We start from the raw sequence: 26201 nt of genomic DNA on the forward strand, positions 1-26201 counted from the left end.
CAAATTCCTTTAACCTACTTGCCATTACTGAAACCTGGCTTCATGAATCGGATACTATTTCTCCTGCTTCCCTCTCCCATGGGGGCCTTCTCTGGACTCACTCCCCCAGACCAAGTGGACGGAAGGGAGGTGGAGTGGGAATCCTTCTAGCCCCATGCAGCACCTATCAGGTTCTTCACCCACCTCCCTCTCTGACACTCTCCTCTTTTGAGGCACATTGCATTCGTCTTTTTTCTCCCATTTCTCTAAGAATTGCTGTCATCTACCGGCCCCCTGGACCAGTATCAGCCTTTCTTGATGACTTCTCTGCCTGGCTACCCTACTTTCTCTCTTCTGAAATCCCCACAATTATTCTAGGGGACTTCAACATCCCTGTCAACACTAACACTACTATTACTTCGAAACTTCTCAGTCTAACCTCATCGCTTGACCTGAAGCAATGGATACAGGCTCCTACCCACTCCAACGGCAACACCCTTGACCTTGCCTTCTCCTATCTGTGCACTCCGTGCAACCTTTCCAACAATCCACTCCCACTCTCTGATCACCATCTTATTAGTTTTGTTCTCTCCTTGTCTTCCCCCTCTTCTCCCTCTAACCGCCTAACAATTACACGTAGAAACCTTCGCCACCTCAACTAATCTACTAATCTACTAATGGCTAAAGCCAATGGACACTATTCTGTACTACTTCTCCTGGATCTCTCTGCTGCCTTTGACACAGTGGACCACCCCCTCCTCCTCAAAAAACTCCACTCCTTCGGTCTCCATGACTGTACTCTTTGCTGGTTCTCATCCTAACTATCCCACCGCTCCTTCAGTGTCACTTACAACTCTACTTCCTCCTCTCCTCTTCCTTTTTCCGTTGGGGTCCCCCAAGGTTCTGTTCTTGGACCTCTCCTTTTCTCAATCTACACCACCTCCTTGGGTCAGTTGATTGCCTCCCACGGCTTTAAATATCATCTCTACCCTGTTGACACCCAAATCTATCTCTCCACCCCCCAGCTCTCTCCATCTGTCTCCTCCCGCATTACCAACTTACTAGCAGACATATCAGCCTGGATGTCACATCACTTTTTCAAACTCAACCTATCCAAAACTGAGCTCATGATATTTCCTCCCTCAGGTGCCACTTCCCCTGATTTCCCTGTCAAGATCAACGGCTCAACTATCAACCCATCTCCCCACGCCAAGGTCCTAGGTGTAATCCTGGACTCTGAAATAACCTTTCGACCCCACATTCTATCACTATCCAAAGCTTGCCGCCTCAGTCTTCGCAACATCTCCAAGATACGCCCCTTCCTAGCCAATGACACCACAAAGCTTCTAATCCACTCCCTGGTCATCTCCCGCCTCGATTACTGCAACTCCCTCCTCATTGGTTTACCTCTAAATAGGCTATCCCCACTTCAGTCCATCATGAACGCTGCTGCCAGGCTCATCCACCACACAAACCGCTCAGCGTCTGCCACACCCCTCTGCCAATCTCTCCATTGGCTGCCACTCAGTCACCGAATTAAATTCAAGATACTAACTATAACTTACAAAGCCATCCACAACCTGGCCCCCAGCTACATCTCTAACCTAGTCACAAAATACCAACCTAATCATTCTCTTCGCTCCTCCCAAGACCTCCTGCTCTCAAACTCCCTTGTCACCTCATCCCATGCTCGCCTTCAGGACTTCTCCAGAGCCTCCCCCATCTTCTGGAATGCTCTACCCCAATCCGTCCGATTTTCTCCTACTTTATCCACTTTCAGACGATCCCTGAAAACTAATTTCTTCAGAGAAGCCTATCTGGCCCCCACCTAACAACTGTACATTTATCTTCTCAATCAGCACATCACCCATAGTTATTACCTCTTGTATCTCTTGACCTTCCCTCTTAGATTGTAAGCTCTAAGGAGCAGGGCCCTCTGATTCCTACTGTATCAAATTGTATTGTATTTGTACTGTTTACCCTCAAGTTGTAAAGCGCTACATAAACTGTTGGCGCTATATAAATACTGTATAATAATAATAATAATAACTTGGGGAATACCAGAGATCGACCTAGCAGCTACACCTACGAACACCAAATGTCTGAGATTTCTGTCAAGAGCAACCTTCCCATCGGCCGAGGGAACGGATTGTCTGACCTATCCGTGGAATTTCAAGCTGGGTTACATTTTTCCACCAGTACCCTTAATCGCGAGGTTCCTGTCCAGGCTTTGGAAATCATCGGCCACAGTAATAGCTATAATTCCTTTTTGGCCGAGGAGGCCTTGGTTCACAACCCTACTACAACTCAGCCTGCAGCAACCGCTTCCTCTCCCAGTAACATCGGACCTCCTGTCCCAGGGTCAATTCCTACACCCAGCTCCAGAAAAGTTACACTTGACAGCATGGGAGTTGAAAGGACTCGGCTGCTAGAGCAGGGGTGCTCGCAGGAGGTCATTTCTACTCTTTTACAGGCTAGGAGAAGCACCACCAACAAGACATACTCACAAGTCTGGAATAGATTTTGTTCACTGGCCCAACAAAAAAATTGGAACCCAGTATCACTTGAGCCACCGCAAGTTCTGGAATTCCTTTAGTTGGGTATTACTAAAGGATTAAGCTCAAGTACCCTTAAAGTCCAGGTTTCTGCCCTTTCGGCTAAAACAGGCATTAGATGGGCCCTACACCCTCTGATTCAGTTCATGAAAGCTTGCTTAAAAATCAGACCTCCAAAAAACCCACATTTCCGGCATGGGATCTCTCTACAGTACTTGATGCATTATCAAAACCTCCTTTTTTTCTGGCTGAGTCAATTTCACTCTGGAACCTGACTTTGAAGTTAACCTTCCTTATCGCCATTACATCTGCGAGAAGAGTTTCAGAACTTAGAGCACTACTGATATCAGAACCATACTTAGTTCTCTATCCTGATAGAGTGTTATTGAGACCCTCGGAGCATTTCACTCCCAAGGTATCATCTTCTTTTCATTATAATTAAGATATCATCCTTCCATCCTTTACTAACGACCAGGGCGAGCCTCATGCATTGGATGTAAGAACTATCATTACCAGCTATTTGGAAACTACAGCTTCCTTCAGAAAGACGGATACTCTTCTCATAATCCCTTACGGTCCTAAGAAGGGCCATCCAGCAACTTCTCGAACAATCGCATCCTGGCTGGTCAACACCATAAAGAAGGCATACTCTTCTCAGCAGCTAGTTATCCCAGAAGGCATCAGAGCACACTCAACTAGGGCAGTGGCAACTTCATGGGCAGCATACTGCAGGGTTTCACCGGAGAGAATCTGTAAAGCAGCGACCTGGTCATCGAGACATACATTTACTTTTCACTACAAAATTGACTCTGCTCAACTAACAACAGTGGACTTTGGCAGATCCATTATTAGAGCCAACTCCACAGCTCTTTAGAATAATAAAACTTTAATTGCACCCCCCCGACTGGCGAGTTATTTCCCAGTGTGTGCTGCCATGAAGGCGTCAGAAAAATGGAAAATTGTATACTCACCTTTCCGTAATTTTCTTTTCCTTTCCTGACGCATCTTCATGGCAGCACACAGATTCCCACCCGTTCTTAGATGATATATACAGAGAATGGTGGGGATCTCTCTCTTCAACTTTTATAGCTAGACTAATCCTGTCAGGTTGTGGAGGCGGAGTCACAACCCAGTGTGTGCTGCCATGAAGATGCGTCAGGAAAGGAAAATTACGGAAAGGTGAGTATACAATTTCCATTTTTTGGTAGTTTTTTGGAATATTATTTTGTCACTAGTAACACTATGTGGACAGTATATTTTTGACACAATAATAATTGATACAGAAAAGCATGCTACATAGGATAGATGTCCTATTTTTGCATATTTCAGCAGTGGTATCATACACAGAAGTTAGCGCAATCCACTTTTATATTACATTGATACAAGGATATACAATGTAGAACTGACATATAATCAGACACATAGGTTGGACTTGATGGACCTCTCAACCTCACCTACTATGATGGACTTGTGTCTTTTTTCAACCTCACCTACTATGTAACTATTAACTCCAGAGATAAAACAATAATTCTCCCACTCTACAAGACTCTGGTCCGGCCGCACCTGGAGTATGCTGTCCACTTCTGGGCACCAGTCCTCAGGAAGGATGTGCTGGAACTGGAGAGAGTCCAGAGAAGGACAACAAAGCTAATAAAGGGACTGGAGGACCTTAGTTATGAGGAAAGATTATGAGCATTGAACTTGTTCTCTCTGGAGATGAAACGCTTGGGAGGGGATATGACTTCAATGTACAAATACAGTACTGGTGACCCCACAATAGGGATAAAACTTTTCTGCGAAAGGGAAATTAAAAAGACATGTGGCCATTCACTAAAATTAGAAGAGAAGCGGGGGTTCTTTACTGTAAGAGCAGTAAGAATGTGGAATTCTCTTCCACAAGCAGTGGTTTTAGCAGGGAGCATAGATAATTTATAAAAACTATTAGATAGGCACCTAAACGACTGAAAAAACCCTATGCCAAAAGAAGATAGGTATAGCAAAAAAAAATAGAATGTATTACAAAATTAATCGATGAGCCAAATACAATTCATAAAATCATCGATCCTTCACCAAACACCATCCATAGACAATGTTGTCTGAGGACAAACAGACAAACAAGCAAGACGTCTGGACACTACAGATGCATCTGCAATGGAGAAAGCACTGCAAAGCACTGTAAAAGCACTGCAAATTACAGGGAACAAAAATTGAGGAAACACCACCAAAGCCCCACAGTCCTGATATGGATATAAGAAAAAAAGAGGCAAATGCAAAATTCAAAAAACAAAGATCCCGGGGACTGTGGTATGTGGCTGAGGTACACACGGGATGGGACACTGTACAGGAGGCTTGTTGGATGGTATTTAATAAACCATGCACGCTGATCAGAGGAAACACGAAAATATGTAGACAGCATGGATAGTCACTCATAAAGCAAAGGTCAATTCAGAAGCATGAGCACAGTTAGCAGAGATGACCATCTAGACCATAAAGTACCTTGATTTGGTATATAGATGTGAAGCTCTGCCAATGGAACCGAGAATCCCTTCAGATACAGCCGTTTCCTCGTCGTGGACCACACCACACCAAACTAGGAGTTCCGTCACCTGCTGTGTGTGAGGAGTGACTCCGTAGGGTGAGGCAATCTTGTGAATGGCCGCTGACATAAAAGCCCGCACACACAGGTTGGACTTGATGGACTTGTGTCTTTTTTCAACCTCAACAACTATGTAACTATGTAACATTTATAGGTAAAGTTGATCCAGGGAAAATCTGATTGCCTCTCAGGGAATTAGGAAGGAATTTTTTCCCCTGCTGTAGTAAATTGGATCATGCTTTGCTGTGGTTTTTCGCCTTCCTCTGCATCAACTGTGGGTATAGGATTGTGTATAAGGGATTGTATTTTTTTTTTCTTGATTGAACTAGATAGACTTGTGTCTTTTTTCAACCTGCCTAACTATGTAACTATGTATCAAGCCCAGCACATTTTTTACTCGGGTGCCAAAAATGGTAGTTTACTAGCTTTTTTAGCCAAACCCATAAATGAGCCTTTCACCATCCCTAGGATCTTGGATAGTGCGTGTAGTATTCACACCTCTACAAAGAGTATTTTGAATGTTTTTTTACAACTCTACACTGATCTGTATACCTCCCAAGTGAACTATGACTCTGAGGCTCCCACGGGTTATCTCAGTGACATTTGGGTCGGCTCTTTATCGTCAGATAACCAACAGTTCTTAGACAGCCTGATAACTGTGGAGGAGATTGACAAAAACCCTTACTTTGTTTACCAGACATAAAACTCCTGGCTTGGATGGCATGCCCATCGAATGGTATTTGGCTCATCAAGAATACCTTGTCCATCAACTGAAAGTCTTATACCAAGCCCTTTTACAGGATGAAATACTCCCCCCGTCTATGTGAAAGACGTTAATCATTTTAATTACAAAGCCGAATAAGAAGCTCATGCTTTGTGACTCCTTTCGACCCACCTCCTTAATCAACATGGACCTTAAACTCCTTTCAAAAATTTTGGTTCACCGCCTTAACACGGTGATTGCTTCACTTGTAAAGTCGGATCAAACCAGGTTTATTCCTGGCAGGGGTAGTAATTCTAATGTCCGCAGACTTTTTACTAATCTACAGATGCTGAATGCCCTAAGTGATCCTAGAGCTTTGGTGTCGCTCGATACTCGTAAGGCGTTTGACACCATAGAATGGCCTTATTTTTTTCAGGCATACTTTTTTAACATGGATACGTATTTTATATACGCAGCCACTAGCTTGGCTGAGAGTTAACACTAAGGTTTCTAACCCCTTTCCCATAAGCAGAGGCACTAGGCAGGGGTGTACTCTTTCACCCCTGTTGTTTGCCTTAGCCATGGAGCCTTTGGTGGAACTTATATGATCATCTTCGGTGGTCCGGAGGATTCCCATCGGCTCCCTGGAGGAACATGTCTCGCTTTATGCGGACTATATGCTCAAATATCTCAGGGACCCACAGATGACCTTACAACAGGTTCTGCAAGTAATCCAACGCTTTGACCAGTTCTCTGGATTTCGGGTTAATTGGAGCAAATCAAATATTTTTTTGATAGATGAGAATTGTCCTCTGCGGATCACCTCTAAATTTAGGTGTCTAGGTGTGGAAATTCAACTTCTTTTAATCAGATTTTACGAAAATGGCTCAATGAGTTAATCTGCCTCTCTCTTTGATGGGTCGCGTTAACCTTTTCAAGATAGTCTTTCTTCCTAAATTCCCCAGTCTATATACCGAAAAGAGTATTTGTGAAATTGACTCAATACTTACTAGTTTTTTTATGGCACCCCATGACCCCTAGAATGTCACTAGCCACCCTGCAATTACCGAGTAATAGGGGAGGTCTGGCACTTCCTAATCTCCGTATGTACTATCTTGCAGCACAACTAATTTATGTACATTGGTCGATGTTCCCACAGCTCAATAATGCCGCTGCCGCTACGGAGGCTGCCATAGTTTTATTGTATGAAACTCTATCCAGTTTTTTGTATAGATGCTCTTTACCAGTAACAGAAGGCACCACCATTCTTAAAATGTCCCTCCGAATCTATGTCCAATGCTCTAATATATTAGGGGAGGATAGTCATATAAGCTCCCCTAACCAACCTCTTTGGCATAACCCTAGGTTACCTCACTTTCTTTCACTTTCCTGTGGTCTTCAGTGGGCAAGACAAGGTCTACGGTACTTACATCAATTGACGAGGCTGGTACATTTAAGTCTTTTGTGCAATTGCGAAATGAGCTACATATCCTGCTCCAATGGTCATTTTATTATACTCAACTTCATTGTGCAGCAGCAGCTCAATTTGGCCACCATAATGTTTCGCTTGTTAACTCCAGACTAGGACGTCACCTCCTTCGATCTGATCGTATAGGTATCATTTCCTCTTACTATGCCCTGCTAATGGATTGGCCATCGAAATCCCTCCTTAATATTCAAAATAGATGGTTGGGGGATATTCCAAATCTGACAGAAGAAAATTGTCAGGAATTGTTTGACTTACATGCTAGTACTATTATTTCAGCCAGGGATAGGCTCATTTAGTTACGTTATTTGTGTAGAACCTATTATAGTCCGGTGCGTTTTTTCTACATGCGTAAAATACCCACTCCAACCTGTCATAAATGTGAATGTGAGAGGGGGGATTTCCTGCGTATGGTCTGGAGTTGCAACAGGATATGTCCCTTTTGGTCGCAGATCAAAGCATTTATAGTAGACACATTTGACTTACCCAATGTGTGTTGCCCTAAATGGTGTTTTTGAGGATTTGGAGGCGACAAAACATTTCCTCCGTTTGTTGTTTTACTATGCAAGGAAAACAATTGTAATACACTAGACTCGCACTGAAGTCCTACACCTTGGGTTATGGAAGCAGCTTATTAATCAAACACTCCCACTCTATAAATTAACAGTTGAGGCGAGAGGCTGCCCCTGAAACTTTCCTTAAATATGGGGCCCATGGCTAGATACTCAAGACACGAGTGAATCTCTGTCAGGACTAGATATGATCCTGAAATTATTGATGTGCTTTGGACTGTCTTCCACATACAATATTCTATGATGCATCTACTGTAAGATCTTGTATGTACGCTGGTCAAGAGCTTTCATTTCTGTAAAAAATCAGTTTGTCTGCTGACATCGTCTATAACAGGGGTGTACAAACTTTTTTTCAAAGAGGGCCAGATTCGATGAAGTGAACATGCGTGAGGGCCAACCATTTTGCCTGACATTCTTTGAACCATTACAATTCGTTTAAGTGTGTTCGTACAAGCACTAATACACTGCTCAACAAGAATTCTCTTGCCTTTGTGGCTGTGTGTGTGGTGAAGAGATGAGCTCGGGCATGTATATATTAGGGCTGTTACTGATTAAAATTTTCGTGTTTGATTAATCGATTTTTTTTAAATCGATTAATCGACTAATTTCGATTAATTATAACGCACATACAGATCTATGTCCACCAAATGCAGCCTTGCCTGTGTCCCCCAAATGCAGCCTTGCCTGTGTCCCCCAAATGCAGCCTTGCCTGTGTCCCCCAAATGCAGCCTTGCCTGTGTCCCACCAAATGCAGCCTTGCCTGTGTCCCACCAAATGCAGCCTTGCCTGTGTCCCACCAAATGCAGCCTTGCCTGTGTCCCACCAAATGCAGACTTGCCTGTGTCCCACCAAATGCAGACTTGCCTGTGTCCCCGAAATGCAGCCTTGCCTGTGTCCCCGAAATGCAGCCTTGCCTGTGTCCCACCAAATGCAGCCTTGCCTGTGTCCCACCAAATGCAGCCTTGCCTGTGTCCCACCAAATGCAGCCTTGCCTGTGTCCCACCAAATGCAGCCTTGCCTGTGTCCCACCAAATGCAGCCTTGCCTGTGTCCCACCAAATGCAGCCTTGCCTGTGTCCCACCAAATGCAGCCTTGTCTGTGTCCCACCAAATACAGCCTTGCCTGTGTCCCACCAAATGCAACCTTGCCTGTGTCCCACCAAATGCAGCCTTGCCTGTGTCCCACCAAATGCAGCCTTGCCTGTGTCCCACCAAATGCAGCCTTGCCTGTGTCCCATCAAATGCAGCCTTGCCTGTGTCCCACCAAACACAGCCGTGCCTGTGTCCTCCAAATGCAGCCTTGCCTGTGTCCCACGAAATGCAGCCTTGCCTGTGTCCACCAAATGCACCCTGTGTAACATATATATATCTCTTTTGTGGCCCCCAATGAATCCCCGAGCGCCAACTGGGACTAAGGATGAGCTTGGGCGTGTTATTTGGATATACCGTATTTATCAGTGTATAACATGCACCTTCACTTTAAGAAGGAAGTTTCAGGAAAAAAAAAAATTGAAATAAAGAACTGTGAAGCAAAATAAGGGTCAGTGCCCATCCATGCAGCCTAATCAGTGCCCATCTGCAGCCTCACCATTCGCTTGAATGCAGCCTTACCATTCCAATCAATGAAGCCTTACCATTGAAATCAATGCAGCTCTACCATTGCAATCAATGCAGCCTTACCATTGCAATCAATGAAGCCTTACCACTGCAATCAATGCAGCCTCACCAGTGCCATGAATGCAGCCTTACCATTGCCATGAATGCAGCCTTACCTTTGCCATGAATGCAGCCTTACCTTTGCCATGAATGCAGCCTCACCATTGCCATCAGTGCAGCCTGATCGATGCCCATCTGCAGCCTCGGAGGGGACAGGGAGGGCCACAGGACGAGCGCCAACAGATAACATACAGGAGAATCTCCTGCTTACTCAGTGGCCTCTTTAATACAAAGTCCCACCTCATATGATAGACAGAACAGTCGTCCAATGGCATCCCAGGAGACGGGACTTCCCATTACAGACGCCACCGAGTAAACAGGAGATTCTCCTGTATGTACTCTGGTGGCGCTCGTCCCGCCCCCTCTGAGGCAGCATCGATAGATAACTTTTGTGGCCCTGGGGGCCACAAAAGAGATTATATATATATATATATATATATATATATATATATATATATATATATACAAATCACCAGGGGGGGCCGTATTAAACCGGGGCCAGACTTTGGACATAAATGTACAGATTTTTAACAGCGATAATGAAATATAATAAACATATAATCACAATTAAAGTGCAAGTGCAATGCTGCAATACTGAATAGTGATACAATAAATTAAGTGCCAAGTGCTTCCAACGGCAATTCACGCAACCAGGTAAAAAGAAGTCTCAGAGAACATACTCAAAAAAGGACACACTCCCCTCTTGTGACCCCACTCACCAGAACTTATGGACCCTCAGCTTTGCAGTCTAGGGGTCAGAAATGCTTAGTGGGATTGTGGTATATAGATCCAAAATCAAAGAGGCTTCCCCAGACGATTTTCATGCAGACCGAGGAGGATAATCTATATTTGAAAAAGAGAGAAAAGTAGCATAGTGAAGTACTACTGGCACTGGGTTAATGCGCATTTAACAAACGCCACTCACGAGACAGCTTGAAAAAACAGGCATCAGTGTGTTCCGGGCTCGCATCTGCAGCGTGCGTTACCGGAAGCTGCGTCACTGGTATGTAAAACCGGAAATGCATGTGAGTATGTTCTTTTTGAATATGTTCTCTGAGACTCCTTTTTACCTGGCTGCGTGAATTGCCGTTGGAAGCACTTGGCACTTCATTTATTGTATCACTATTCAGTATTACAGCATTGCACTTGCACTTTAATTGTGATTATATTTTTATTATATTCCATTAGCGCTGTTAAAAATCAGTACATTTATTTTTATTTTTAAGGTTTTAGCACCTTTGTAACAGCTGCTTTGGTCTTCATATTTTTTGCACTACTTTATTCATTATTTCAATCAATTATTACCATTAGCGCAAGTTTTAGTTTGTTTTGTATTAGACTTTGGACATGCCTGGTCTGAAATGTATGTACTCTTGTTTGTGCAAAAGACGTGTATATTTTCAATAAAACAAGTTTTTAAAAGATATATATAATGACTGGGGGTCCCCTTAGTCTGTCTGTAAAGTGGCACATCTGTACTGTGTATAGAACATACTGCAGCAAAAATTACATCTCTAAAGAAATTAAAATTGACTTGCGGTTGCAATTGCTGGCCAGCCTTTTAAAAAAAAGAAAAGAAAGAAAAAACCGCATCAACATAGGGACAGGGTGCTTTGGGGCGGGGGAGGGGGCAGAGCCCCCCCCCGCCCCAAAGCACCCCTCTTCATGTTGAGGGCATGTGGCCTGGTATAGTTCAGAGGGGGCACTTGCTCGTCCTCTCTCTTTCCTGGCCTGCCAGGCTTTATGCTCGGATAAGGGTCTGGTATTCTGGGACCTTGGGGAGGACCCCTCACCGTTTTTTGGGGGTTTTTTTGGCGTGGGAATTATCCTTAGAATCCATACCAGACCCGAAGGGAGGACACCATGCTGTTTTTTTTTCTGAATTTTCTATTGCCGGCATTGTTTTGTTTACATTTCAGCTGTCAGTGGGGAAGCCCGCTGACAGCTGGTGAGTCATCGGTTGTTAAGGATGCGGCGCCCGGCTTCCTGGCCTGCTGCTTAACAAAAAGCTATTCTTCACACAGAATTTGAATCAGTCGATAATTTTTGGACCGAACCGATTTCCGATTCTTCTGAAAATTTGGAATTTGTTAGATAACGAATAAACAAAGCAAATTTTAATGCATTTCCCAAAATTTGTTACTATTTCATTCAGGGATTCGGATATATCCGAATCTCCGAATAACCAAAAATTTGTCGAAACGAATTGCACACATCCAGTCCTTAGAACACCTGATGGTGCTCCCTGCATGTTGGGCCCAGTGATGATTAAATACTACAAAAATACATTTTTTTGTGAAAGAAATGACAAAAAATTCAAATGGGTACAGTGTTGCATGACTAAGTAATTGTCATTCAAAGTGTGAGAGCACAGAAAGCTGAAAATTGGTCAGGGCAGGAAGGGGGTACAGTGCCTTGAAAAAGTATTCATACCCCTTGAAATTTTCCACATTTTGTCATGTTACAACCAAAAATGTAAATGTATTTTATTGGGATTTTATGTGATAGACCAACACAAAGTGGCACATAATTGTCAAGTGGAAGGAAAAAATAAATGTTTTTCAATTTTGTTTACAAATAAATATATGAAAAAAGTGTGGCGTGCATTTGTATTCAGCTCCTCTGAGTCAATATTTTGTAGAACCACCTTTCGCTGCAATTACAGCTGTAAGTCTTTTTGGGTATGTCTCTACCAGCTTTGCACATCTAGAGAGTAAAAATTTTGCCCATTCTTCTTTGCAAAATAGCTCAAGCTCTGTCAGATTGTATGGGGAATGTCTGTGAACCACAATTTTCAAGTCTTGCTACAGATTCTCAAGTGGATTTAGGTCTGGACTTTGACTGGGCCATTCTAACACATGAATATGCTTGGATCTAAACCATTCCATTGTAGCTCTGGCTGTATGTTTAGGGTTGTTGTCCTGCTGGAAAGTAAAACTCCGCCCCAGTTTCCTTTTTTCCTATACAATAGGGATGTGGCAACAACACACCAATCTCTGACGTGGTGAAAACGTATCTATATATAATATAGTGCTCCAAACAACATGTGTCAAAAAATGTCCTTGGTATAGTGCTGTTGTGAAACACTTAATCTGGTGTTGCAAAGATATTTCCACGGAAGACCATGCAGTGTGCCCAAAGTCTCCACAAGTGCTCCCCCTCTTATTGCTCAACTCACCAGAAATCTCTCCTCTTGCAGTGATAGCCAGCATTTACAGCCCCCCTAGCTGTATATGCAGTAGATATCCAGGGCGCACAGAAAGCTGTCTCTCCTTTTTCTTATTTCCACTGCCCCGGCAGTCTCATACATGTAAGAAATATCAAAGAACAAGCTCTATAATGTAACTCCGTATTCCAAAATTTATTAAAAACAGGTAATTTTGCACTTACATTTAGTTAAAAGTCAAACAGGATAGAAAAAACAGGAAGTCCGGGACACAATGCGCCCCACGGACCCAAAACCGGAAGTCATGCAGCTCCGCTTACGCATTTCGTCACACCGGCATCATCAGAAGCGGCGCCATTTAGCTGCATGCTCCGGTTTTTATTGTGTATGGTGCCCTAGTAACCCGGGGGCACGTGATCCACGACCATTTTGTTTAATGTTCCACTGGGTAAATTGTACTGTGTATATATTGTGTCTTAGCAACCTAGGGGCACATGACCTGTGGCCATTTTGCTGGGTAATCTATATTGTATACGTATGCAATGCCATAGTGATCCGGGAGTAAACAAACCACGGACATATCCATTAATACCTTTCTATATTAGGTTGCGCTCTCATGTGAGTGAATACTAGCAATAAACCTTAATAATGCTGAATTATATATATAAAGTGACTGTACATAAATAAAAATGAATTGATTCATTGATTAGATCATGTTTTAAATAGTCCACTGTTTTAAGGTGAAGGCATGCAGATTTTTGCCCTCATTACACGGTCCCTGCAGAGGGCAAAAATCTGCATGCCTGATAGACCCTGCCAAGGAGGGGGTCCAACACGGAGGGTAAGAGTCCACCTTTATCACTTTCTCACTTATTGGAGTCACCGTCAGTGATTTGCACCATCCTGCACATCTCTCTCCTTTGTCAATCCACTCATAGGGGGATTAGTTGCTGCTGAGCTGTATAGTGGATGGAAGCTTTTTTTCCACTGATGAACTTTTTATGTTTGAACCCATGGACTGAGTTTGTTTGATTTTCAGATTTTCACGCTATTAATATCATTGTACTTCACATGTACACATTTTTTGTTTCTTCTTTTTATTTGAGTTTTTATGTTTTGCACTTATATATTTCTACCACTCATGGAGTCATTTACTTGCTTTCAGTAGATTGTGGTTTTTACTACCACCCACATGTATTCACATCTATGTGTGTACTTTCATATAATTAGCGCACTTTATTTATTTTTTATTTTTCATGGTATACACAGATATTGGTGTATTTTGTGTGCAGCTTTTACCTTTGACCTTTTTTGCTCTGCAGCGCAGTTTTTCTTTTTATTTTTAAAAGAGATAGAGACCTCCACCTCTGCACACACCGCCGCTTCCCGACTCCAAATGATCTCCTATTACAGGGTATCACACTGGCTTGTGGCTTAATACCCAGGTTTTCACCTCTCAGATATGTGGATACATACCAGTAATCAATGTATAGAGAAACCCAATATAGGAGGGATTGTTTACCCAGGGGACACAGAGGGAGACCATCAAGAAACAGAGTAGGCTACGAGCCACACAGACCATACCGAGGATGGGGCCCCTAAGACATCAAGGATGGCAGAACACATGGCAACTTCGCACACTCCCAGAGGGAGCAGAAACACAGAAACGCTTGAACACTGGCAATCTTGCCCCCTCCTGTGGCTTCATCTTGCTTTGCTGACAAGCCTGCTGCGAGAATGGAGAAGGGCACAAAGGCTGCCGGCGGGAGTTCCTCGGTGGTATCTGCTGCATCATCCACCTCTGTGAGATTAAATCCACAACAGGAGGGAGATCCCCCAGCAGAGAACATCATCGAGCCAATCCTGGCAGCCATTGATGGATGTAAATCCGCTCTTATGCTCAGGATTGACCACCTGGCGTCAGAATGCACCCTTATCAGACAGGATCTTGACAAGATCAGCGGGTGTCAGAGGCGGAAGACACTACAGCCACACATTCTGCACAACTAGCAGGGCTGAAGGCCCAGGTGAGCACAATGGCAAACAAAATGGAGGATGCAGAGAATAGACAGTGCCACAACAATATCAGAGTGGTAGTTCTTCCCGAACAGGTTGAGGGGGATCATCCTGCCATATTTGCTGAAAGATTTTTCCAAGACCTCCTTCAGCTGCAAAATGTGTCACCTTCATATGTAGTGGAAAGGGCTCATCGTGTACCCACAGGTGCACGGCCCCAGGGGCCCCACTGCTACCATTCCTGGTGCGCTTTCTAAATTTTCGGGATCGGGACAGGATCCTGACAGAAGCTCGCAAGAATGAAGATCTGCAATATGCCAACTCCAAGATAATGTTGCTTCCTGATGTTTCTGTAGAAACACAGAAGAAGCACCTCTCCTACCTTGAAGTCCGTAAGCACCTGAGGGAAAAGGGCCTGAAGTATGGCATGATGTATCCTAGTAAGCTGCGGGTCGAATACCAAGGTACTGTAAGGTTCTTTGAATCTGCAAGTGACGCCACAGTCTTTCTAGACTCAATTTAACCTTACCCATTTTCGCAGGAGCTCCAGGACTGTTCTACAGTTTTTTTATGTGGATTTTTCCCTTTGTTTTTTACTTGTCTCCACTTCTTTAGTTTTTTTCTAGTGGACTTTTTGCTGCAGGACAATTACAGATGTTCTACATCTGTTCATGTGCTAGCTATTCTTAATGACAGTTATGGGTTTTGGGTAAAGGCTGAATGCCAGGATTTTCAGTTTTTTTGTTTTCAGGTATTGCAGCAGGGTAGGTGTTTCCAGGTGCCACCATGTGGGCTTTATTCTGCAATTACGCTATGCTAATCTTGTTTTACTTGCAGCGTACATGGAACACAGAGACAGGGCTGCTGGCCTGGCTGTCTTCCTAGATATGCCAATATACTGTATATACTTTGCATTACCACTATGGCCATGTAGATTACAATACTGTCCTGGAATATCTGGGGCCTTAACGATAAGGTTAAAAGGGTGGCCATGTTATTTAAAAGTATTTAAAAGTTATTTAAAAGTAGTAAGACCGCAGATTGTCCTTTTTTCAGGAGACACATCTGGATGAAAGCAAGGTGTTATTGTGTAGGCCATAGATACAGCACCAGTTTCATGCCACTTATTCCTCATATGCGAGAGGAGTGACTATTCTACTCAGTAAAAATATACCTTACTCTGTCCAGAACATGATCTCTGATCCAGGGGGGCGGTATGTAATTTTAGTAGTGGACGTGTACCAAACTACAGTGGTGATTGCCAACATCTATATGCCGCCACACTTTCAGTCGCAAATATTACATGATTTATTGGTGAAATTAGCTCCCTATATGCATCTTTCTCTTCTCCTGGCTGGCGACTTTAATGCTATTCTTGACGGTGAGTTGGATACCTCTAACCTGCTATGACCACCCTCCACCGATCTCCTATCCTGGGTATCTGCTGCCCAGCTTACTGAGCTGTGACGATGGAAAAACCCAGGAGTTCTGAGTTATTTCTGTTTGTCATGAACACATAAAACCGCATTTCTTGAATAGACCTCGCCTTTGCCAATACTAATCCCATGAGGAGGATTGATGTGACCATCCATCCAGGCTTTTCACTTGCCGGGTTATGGTAAGTGTACACTTCATAGGGAGAGGGATTCGCTAACAGAGTGAGACCGCTCCAGAGAGTTCACTGCACAGTGGAGCATCTTTCTTGGAATCCCCCTTGTGGAACTGTTTGTTTATTGTTTTATCACCAGCGCTGCATTTATTTGCAAGTTACATCTGTTAAGGGAAGATGTAGGAGTGCTGTTCGTTTCTGTTACACTAATTGTCTACCTTTTACACATGCCGCCTCCTATTTGCTGGGCGGACTTTCGGATCCTTTATTACTGACCCTATCACTGGTGACCGGGACAGGAGGAAATGCATAGTGGTTATCGCCTTGGTTGGTTGTAGATGGAGCAGGTGGTACAGAAGGTACAGCCACATATGTCTCACTTTTGGGAGGAAAATTCTTCTTCTGCTGCAGACACTGTGGTATGGGACACATGTAAAGCTGTAATAAGGGGACAATACATATCTGCCATTAAGGCAGTATGCAAGGATCACCATGCTGAGAGGGAGGCTTTGCTAACTAAGGAACGTAGGATGGAGGGAGAATATGCTGCTGCCCTTAGTGATAGCACCTATACAACCTTAGAGGGAGACAAGCGCCAAATTGCCTTACTTGACATCAAATGGCACACACTACTTTGCATCAGAGAGCTGAATCTCTTTATGAAATGGGGGATAAAAACGGCAAGCTACTGGCAGTGCTTGCGGCGGACCAGAGCTCACCGGTTAGTGTCCTATGTATTAGCTCTCGGGCAGGGGAATTGGTCGGGGATACGAAGCCCATTATGGATATATTTGTAGAATATTATTCAGAGATGTGCTCTCCAATACCTGCATATGATGAGACAGAGTTGGCGGGTCTTCTCTCCAGTCTCCCTATACCCGCTCTGGAAGCTGACGATAGAGCCTGGCTTGATAGAGACCTTACTCTTCATTTCCCCCACACAAATCCCCAGGCCTTGATGGGTTCCCGGTGGAGTGATATAGACCGTACTCTGATATGCTTGCCCGTAGGTTACAGCCCTTATATTACTATTGCTTTGAACATGCAGTGTTACCACCAGTATGCTGGAAGCATATGTGGTACTCTTTCCCAAACTTGGCAAGGATCATACAAGCTGCCTTTTTATAGACCGATAGCCCTTCTTAATGCAGATCTAAAGATCCTTACGAAGGTCTTAGCTACAAGATTGTGGGTGGTGCTGCCAGCCCTGGTTGATACTGACCAAACAGACTTTATGCACGGGAAGTCCACTAAACTTGTCTATTTACTCACTTGCAAAATTCTCATAAAAAGACGGGGACCAGGGCGGTAGTATCACTGGACATGGCCAAGGCCTTTGATTCTGTTGATTGGGGGTATATGGAGGCAGTGCTGGAGCATATGGGCTTTGGTCTGCATTTTTATAAGTGGGTGTCTTTACTGTATAGCAAGCCCCGGATGGCGTTAAAAATAGGATCTTCAATATCTCCTTTTTTTGATGTTGACTAGTTCAGACAAGGTTGCCCCGCTGTCGTCCTTCTTGTTTTCCCTAATGATCTAATCATTGGCAGTGACGTTACATTTGTCCCCTGAAGTGGGTACACTGGAGGTTGGTTCTATCAGGGAATGCCTGGCATTCTACGCAGATGACATGTTACTGTTTCTACAGGATCCGGGTCCGTCTCTGTGAGCAGTTTTTTACATCTTAGATAAATTTGCGAAATTTTCCGGCAATTTTCTGAAATTCGACCCAGTCAACAGGGCTGCGGTGGACGTGGCGATACCGTTGCAATGGGTCACTCAATTAACATATTTAGGAGTTTGCATTTTTAGCCATGGTTGCAGATTACCTTAAATTTACTGCATCTGCTGGACCTATGGAGGAACCTACCCTTGTCGGTGTTGGGGCGCATAAACCTTCTAAAAATGAAGATTCTTCCAATCTTTTTATAATTTCTACGCAATCCTCCTACGTGGGTTCCACGGTCCTTTTTCTGTCTGGTTCATGGTCTTTTTGGTTCGTTCATATGGGGAAACTCACCTCCCAGAATTCATCTTTGGGCTCTTCAAGAGCCTTGGGGGCAGGGGAGTCTTGCACTCCCTGATCTGTACAAATATTTTTTGGCCGGCCAGGGAGTTTTTGCATGTAGGTGGCTCCTTGGGGATAGTGGGGATCCTGCCACAGTATTAAAAGCAGCTGTGCTGGGCTCCTATGAGAGTCCTAGCCTTTTGGCGTACAGAGGCTCTGGGGCCAAATTTCCCCTGATGGAGGCAATGAGTGCTACCATTCAGGCTTGGGATAACACCTACAAATTAATGGAGCCTGCTTCTGATTCCCCATCACCAGCCTCGCCTTTGTGGATGAATCCTCATTTTCCCCATTGTTATTCTATACCTGATCCCATAATCTGGGCATGAAAGGGTTAAAACTTTAGGTGATATTACCAGAGGAGGCGAATTGTCACAATTTTAAGCTCTGAAACAAAGATTTGACCTGCCCAACCCATATCTTTTCCGCTATCTTCAACTGACACATGCGTTTATATCCCAGTTTGGCTCCACCAGGGTAACACTTAAATCTTCTGCTCTGGAGAATGTTCTCTTGGAAGAGTCTTTGAAAAAAAACTATACAAGGAACTCTTCCCAATTTCTCCTCCCTCAGTAAATAGGTGCATGAAACAATGGGGGGCAGAGGTTTCAGACTTGTGAGGTGTTGACTGGGATGACATATGGAGTTTCCCCTTCACTCATTGAGGCTGGGTTCACACCTCCGACGGATGCGGCTCGCAGCAGGGGTCCAGTGCATCCCTGTTCTCCGTTTCATGGGCAAATTAGGGCCGAATTATTGCCTGAATTCTGTCCTGAAGCGGGTCCAAAGACACACAGCATTCCTGTGCAAGCTGATCCGCAGCCGCAAGGGAAATATGTGAACCAGCTCCATAGAGAGATGGTTTCAATCTCCTGTCATGGGAAAAAACACACAATAAATGCCAGCGCTCAAGATAAAACCAATTAAAAGTCCATAAAAAGTCCATGTGGTAAAGGAACGTCTGTCAATTTGCAGGCTAATGGTGGATTAATACACAAATGGCAAGCTCTTCTCTGGAGTGAAGCAGACTCTGAGAAATAGCATAAAAAGAAAAACAGAAGAGCGCCTCTAAGTGTAATATTTATTAGTGTAAATAGGGGAATAACTATGTTATTCCCTACATGTGCAAAGTCATGTGAATTATAGGTTTGTAAATAATGTGGATAGGGGCTGCTCGTTGTGAGGTTGATACCTAAGAATGAAAAAATGGTGATAAACCGCGCACCCTAAAAATGTTAAAGGTGTGTAATAAGGACAACCACTGGGTATCCCCAGTGGGTATTATAGCAAATTATACTAACAAGCAAATGTGAATTACAAATGGTGAACATGAGAAATATCCACCTTCAGGTGGGTTACAAATTAGTGCAATGTCCAAAAAATATATGAATCCAAAGAATATAATGTAAATAAAGTCCAAAATTCATCAAATGATTCCAATGGTGTAGTGATCTCATGGATCCGACCAAATATTAACTGTGAATCTTCCTCTACCAACACCGGTCACACAGTCTACTCATCAGATTTACATGACCCCCATAACAGAAGTCGTATACAGCATGAAGGAGCGAGATAATCCTTTAATCCGTCACAATACCCGGCAATGGAGCCTCCGATTGATCGTCAGAAAGAAGGGACACCCACCGAATCTCCGGACATTAGGATCAAAAATTTAAAAAGGAACAATCTCAAATAGTAAAGAACATTAGTGTTTATTTAAAATAAGCGTTAAAAACACTTGAACAAGTGCACAATGTTAAAAAAAAATCAAAGTGGATGTGGGGACGCCATTTTGTGCTCCACCTGCGTTCCACTGTGGGTGGAAGTGAAGTATCACGCTCGACCACACCCAACGCGTTTTGGCAGCACGTCTGCTGTCATCAGGGGTCACATGACAAGACACATCACCTCCAAAGGTTAAATATTGCGGTCCAATAACAAGTAACCAATCCAATTCATTCCCCAGAATTCATGAACAATATTTTTTATATATTTATAGTTGGAACCGATCTATACTGTTTAACACAATTCTCAATCAATCTATAATAAATTAAATTAATTTGAATTGATTGTTAGATATAAATTATATTACATTATTACTTATACTTAATATGCAACACCTAGTGGAGTCATAAGGTGTTAACCATTCCCAGAACTAAATTTAGCACTCATCCTAATGAATGAGTGTGAATAGAAAAATGGCACCATCATTTGGCGATTTATATTATTACTTTGCTCCAATCATTTCCCAGTGATATAATACTGTTTGGATTGAATTAAATTATTACAATTAGTTCAAACAATTTCATACATGAATTAATAATTGGACAAAAAAACATGGTTGGAAAGGCTGTGCTTAAGGAACCCTTTCTTAATGTTATTAAGATGTTCATTGATTCTAGTACTTAGTTGTCTCGTGGTACGTCCAATATATTGCACCCCGACCCTGGTCTGCCCCTTAGCATTCCCTAAGCACATCCTTTCCAACCATTTCAGGATGCATCATAACAAAGATCCTAGTTTAGCAAATTTTTTTTGGCATAGACAGGATAGAATCTCATTGGAGAGGAGGGAAACATGATCCAAATGATATCTAGAAACAAAACTGAGTGGATTTTTAGATTAAATACACTCAATCCTGAGGGTATTAATGTTGATATAGACTTAAATTGTTTTTTGTCCAATTATTAATTCATGTATGAAAATGTTTAAACTAATTGTAATAATGTAATTCCATTCAAACAGTATTAGATCAATTGGAAATGATTGAAGCAAAGTATTAATTTAAATTGCCACATGATGGCGCCATTTTTCTATTCACACTCATTCGTTAGGATGATTATTAAATTTTGATCTGGGAATGGTTAATACCTTACGACTCCACTAGATGTCGCATATTAAGTATAAGTAATAATGTAATATAATTTATATCCAACAATCAATTCAAATTCATTTAATTTATTATAGATTATTTGAGATTTGTGTTAAACAGTATAGATCGGTTCCAAATATAAATATATAAAATCATTGTTCATGAATTCTGAGGATTGAATTAGATTGGTTACTTGTTATTGGGTGGCAGTATATAACCTTTGGAGGTGATGTGTCCGGTCTTGTGACCCCTGATGATGTCAGATGTGCTGACGAAACGTGTTGTGTTTGGTCGAGTGTGATACGTCACTTTCGCCCACAGTGGAATGCAGGTGGAGCGCACAACGTCGTCCCCGCATCCACTTTGATTTTTTTTAACATTGTGCACTTGTTCAAGTGTTTTTAATGCTTATTTTAAATAAACACCAATGTTTTTCACTATGGGAGATTGTTCCTTTTTAAATTTTTAATCCTGATGTCCGGAGATTCGATGGGTGTCCCTTCTTTCTTATGATCGATCGGAGGCTCTATTGCCGGGTATTGTGACGGATTGAAAGAATATCTTGCTCTTTCATGCTGTATATGACTTCTGTTATAGGGGTCATGTAAATCTGGTGAGTAGACTGTGTAACCGGTGTTGGTGGAGGAAGATTCACAGTTATTTATTTGGTCGGATCCACAAGATCACTACACTATTGGAATCATCTGATGAATTTCTTTTGGACTTTATTTACATTATTTTCTTTGGATACATTTATTTGTTGAACATTGCACTAATTTGTAACCCACCTGAAGGTGGATGTTTCTCATGTTCTTTTGGTGGTATTTAGGTGTCCTTTTATGAAACTGAGATCAGCGGCGATCCCGAGTCTCACCGCTGATCTCAGCTCATTACCAGTTTATGAAACTGAGATAATCAGCGGAGAACATGTTCTCCGCTGATTATCTCAGCACAGTGAGAATTTGTAACTGACTTCACAGAAACGGCCAGTTTATGAAGGTGCGATCTCCGCACCTCACTGGCGATCTGTGGCAGAATTCTCACTTTCTGATTCCCAATTTCAGAAGTGGAGAATCAGAGTGAGAAGCCTGAAACTGGCTGATATTCTGGAGAAAGCAAGAAGTCTTTTGACTTCTTTCTTTCACCAAACAGTCAGAGCACACCTTCCCCACCATTACACACCCCAAAACCAGCAGGATAGGAATTTATAGTGTATATACATATATTTATTTATTTATTTATTTCAGGTACTTATATAGCGCTGTCAATTTACGCAGCGCTTTACATATATATATTATACATTCACATCAGTCCCAATACCCTCAAGGAGCTTACAATCTAAGGTCCCTAACTCACATTCATACCTATACTAGGGCCGATTTAGACAGGATCCAATTAACCTACCAGCATGTCTTTGGAGTATATATATATATATATATATATATATACACATACATATACACATTATATATATATATATATATATATATATATATATATATATATATATATATATATATATATATATATATAGCTATATATATATATATATATTTTTTTTTAGATGTTCACGTCTCTGGCTGGGTTCACACTTGTGCGATGCGTGAACCAGCGTGATTCCTGTGCGGGTTTTCACATCGCACCTACATTGACATCTGCGCACCACTGTGGGTGTCAATGTAAAGTTAATGACACCAACAGATCATTTCACAGATCGCAGTGCGAACTATGTAATGGTGCAGGAATCGGATCGCATGGGTGTTCACACCCATGCGATCCGATTCCAGTGCGGACCAAATAAAGGGTCCTGTACCATTTTGGTGCAAATGCAATATGATTTAGGGCCAGTTCCCACTGCTGCGGTGTCCGAGATCGGATGTGATTCGCACCGCAGTGCAAAATCACATCCGATCTCTGTGCGATGCGATTTCAGCCATACAGATAGTATTGCTAAATTTGCATTGCCCTCGGACCAAACTCTTACAGGACCCTTTTTTTGGTCCACAGCAGAATCGGATCGCATGGGTGTTCACACCCATGCGATTCGATTACTGTCCGAGTTTGCAGATCGCACTGCGATATGCGAACTGATTTGGGGGTGTTGTTAACTTTTAGGCCCAGTTCACACTTGTGCGATGCCGGACATCGCACAGGCATCGCATGTTATTCGCAGCACACTGCCATTCACATTACATGCGATGTCTGTGCGGTGCGATATCAGCTGTACAGATAGTATGGCTGATATCGCACTGCATTCGGTGCAAACACGCACAGGACCCTTTTTTCTGTTCGGACCAGAATCGGATCGCATGTGTGTTCACACATATGCAATCCGATTCATGTCCGAACTGTCAGTTCGCAGTGCGATATGCAAGCTGATCTGGGGGTGTCGTTAACAATGTATTGACACTCCCCAGCGATTCGCATATGGCAGTGTGAACTGACATGCGAGTCGGTGCGATGCGGGAACCCGCAGTGGATTCGCAGTGTTCTCGCATCGCACCAGTTTATCAATTTTTATGTTTATCTATAATGAAATATATTTTATTTTAATTTATTAATAAATATTTATACTTGTATACTTTATTAAAATTATTTTTTTAATGATTATAAATGTATTTTGCATTTATATGAATGGTGTATAGCTGCATTACATATGTGCATTACATTCATTTACTATATACCATTCACATTTAAATAGGGACATGTATGATCTTTAAATATTGATAAAAACAATGTTTTTTTTATAATTAGGTTAATGTATATTGTGTAGGGGGATTTTATCTTTATTATTTTATTAATATGTTGGGGAATAATGTGTGCTGATTTGTGTTAAACTTTTGTATTTTATGGTTCCTCATACTGTAATCCCGCTATATCACACGAGATTACAGTGAGAGGAGCCATTCTCAGGAGTTCCCGGCGTTTGTAGATCACTCCTCAACTCAACATGAGAAGCGATCTACACACTTTCATAAACAGGCACTCAGAGGAGAGCGATCTCCTCTGAGAATGCCTGAGAACTGAAAAGCGGTATTTTACCGCACTTTCATAAAAGGACACCTTAATAACCACTGAGTTTTTATTTTTTGCTAAACTAATTAAATACCAAAAATTTTGAAAATAAAAATAAAACTTTTTCTGAGTTTGTTATAAAATTTAACAGGTAATTTTTCTCCTTTACTGATGTGCGCTGCTGAGGCTGCACTGATAGGCACTGATGATGAGGCACTGGTGGGCACAGATTGGCAGCACTGGTGGGCACAGATTGGCAGCACTGACGGGCACTGTTAGGACTGCACTAATAATCAGGACACAGATAATCAGTGCCCTGATTATCAGCGTACATGTCCCTTTTAGAGAAGCCAGTTATCGTCTCTCTTCTCCTCTCCTCATGCTGTCAGCATGAGGAAAAGAGTACCGATAACTGTCTTCTATTTACATCCGTGATCAGCTGTGATTGGACACAGCTGATCACGTGGTAAAGAGCCGCTGATGTCTCTTTACCTCAATCTGTGATCAGCAGTGTCCTCCGGACAATGTGATCTCAGAGCGCCCCGTCTGCGCCCCACATTAGGCGTGACTATGGGAGACCATCATATGACGACCTCCTAGAACCAGCCATCTGCGCTGTAGCTGTCATTCGGCTATAGCGTGGTCAGAAAGTACAGTACCTTGAAAAATAATTCACACCCCTTGAAATTTTCCACATTTTGTCATGTTACAACCAAAAACGTGAATGTAACGTGAATGTATTTCATTGGAATTTTATGCGATAGACCAACACAAAGTGGCACATAATTGTGAAGTGGAAGGAAAATGATTTTCCAAATTTTTTACAAATAAATATCTGAAAAGTGTATGTCATGAATGCCAAGGAACACATCAGATAATGTTGTGGAGAAGTTTAAAGCAGGGTTAGGTTATAAAAAAAACTCCAAGTTTTGAACATCTCACCGATCACTGTTCAATCCATCATCCGAAAATGGAAAGAGTATGGCACAACTGCAAACCTAGCAAGACATGGCCATCCACTTAAACTGACAGGCCGTGCAAGGAGAACATTAATCAGAGAACATTAATCTTTTTAACAAATGAAACCACCAAGCTCCTCATTCACTCCCTTGTTATCTCTCGCCTTGACTATTGCAACTCCCTTCTCATTGGCCTACCTCTCCATAGGCTATCCCCTCTTCAGTCTATCATGAATGCTGCTGCCAGACTTATCCACCTTACCAATCGCTCAGTGTCTGACAACCCTCTACTCCAATCCCTACACTGGCTCCCAATCACCCAGCAAATTAAATTCAAAATACTAACCACAACATACAAAGCCATTCACAACTCTGCCCCGAGCTACATCACCAAACTTGTCTCCAAATATCACCCAAATCGACCTCTCCGCACTTCGCAAGACCTCCTGCTTTCAAGCTCTCTCATCTCCTCCTCCCATGCTTGTCTCCAGGATTTCTCCAGAGCCTCTCCCATCCTCTGGAACTCGCTACCTCCATCTATCCGGCTATTCCCTACTCTTGCTTCAGGCGATCCCTGAAAACTCATCTCTTCAGGAAAGCCTATCACATCTCCAACTAATCTCCTACCACTTCCAACAGCTCATTCCCCACAGTTACAACCTTTTGTACCACCTGCCCCACCCTATTAGATTGTAAGCTCTTCTGAGCAGGGCCCTCTTAATCCTCTTGTATTTTATTGTATTATAACTGTATTGTCTCCCTTTTATATTGTAAAGTGCTGCGTAAACTGTTGGCGCTATATAAATCCTGTATAATAATAATAAGAGAAGCAGCCAAGAGGCCCATGGTAACTCTGGAAGAGCTGCAGAGATCCACAGCTCAGGTGGGAG

At 42.7% G+C, this 26201-nt stretch overlaps 1 protein-coding gene across 3 annotated transcripts in view; it reads right to left on the reverse strand.

The window, feature by feature from the left end:
• Positions 1-26201, reverse strand: part of LOC141110734 (suppressor of cytokine signaling 3-like) — a 413958-nt gene that overhangs the window by 182634 nt on the left and 205123 nt on the right. The window contains exon 1 of one of the 3 annotated variants that reach the window (XM_073602290.1): positions 10326-10505. The exons of the other annotated variants lie outside the window; for them this stretch is intronic. The gene's annotated coding sequence lies outside the window, so the exon portion shown is untranslated. Of the gene's footprint in view, positions 1-10325; positions 10506-26201 lie in introns of those variants that run through there. 3 annotated transcript variants of the gene reach the window in all.

Source organism: Aquarana catesbeiana, linkage group LG10 (genome assembly GCF_042186555.1).
Source record: "Aquarana catesbeiana isolate 2022-GZ linkage group LG10, ASM4218655v1, whole genome shotgun sequence".
NCBI classification, from domain to species: Eukaryota; Metazoa; Chordata; class Amphibia; order Anura; family Ranidae; genus Aquarana; species Aquarana catesbeiana.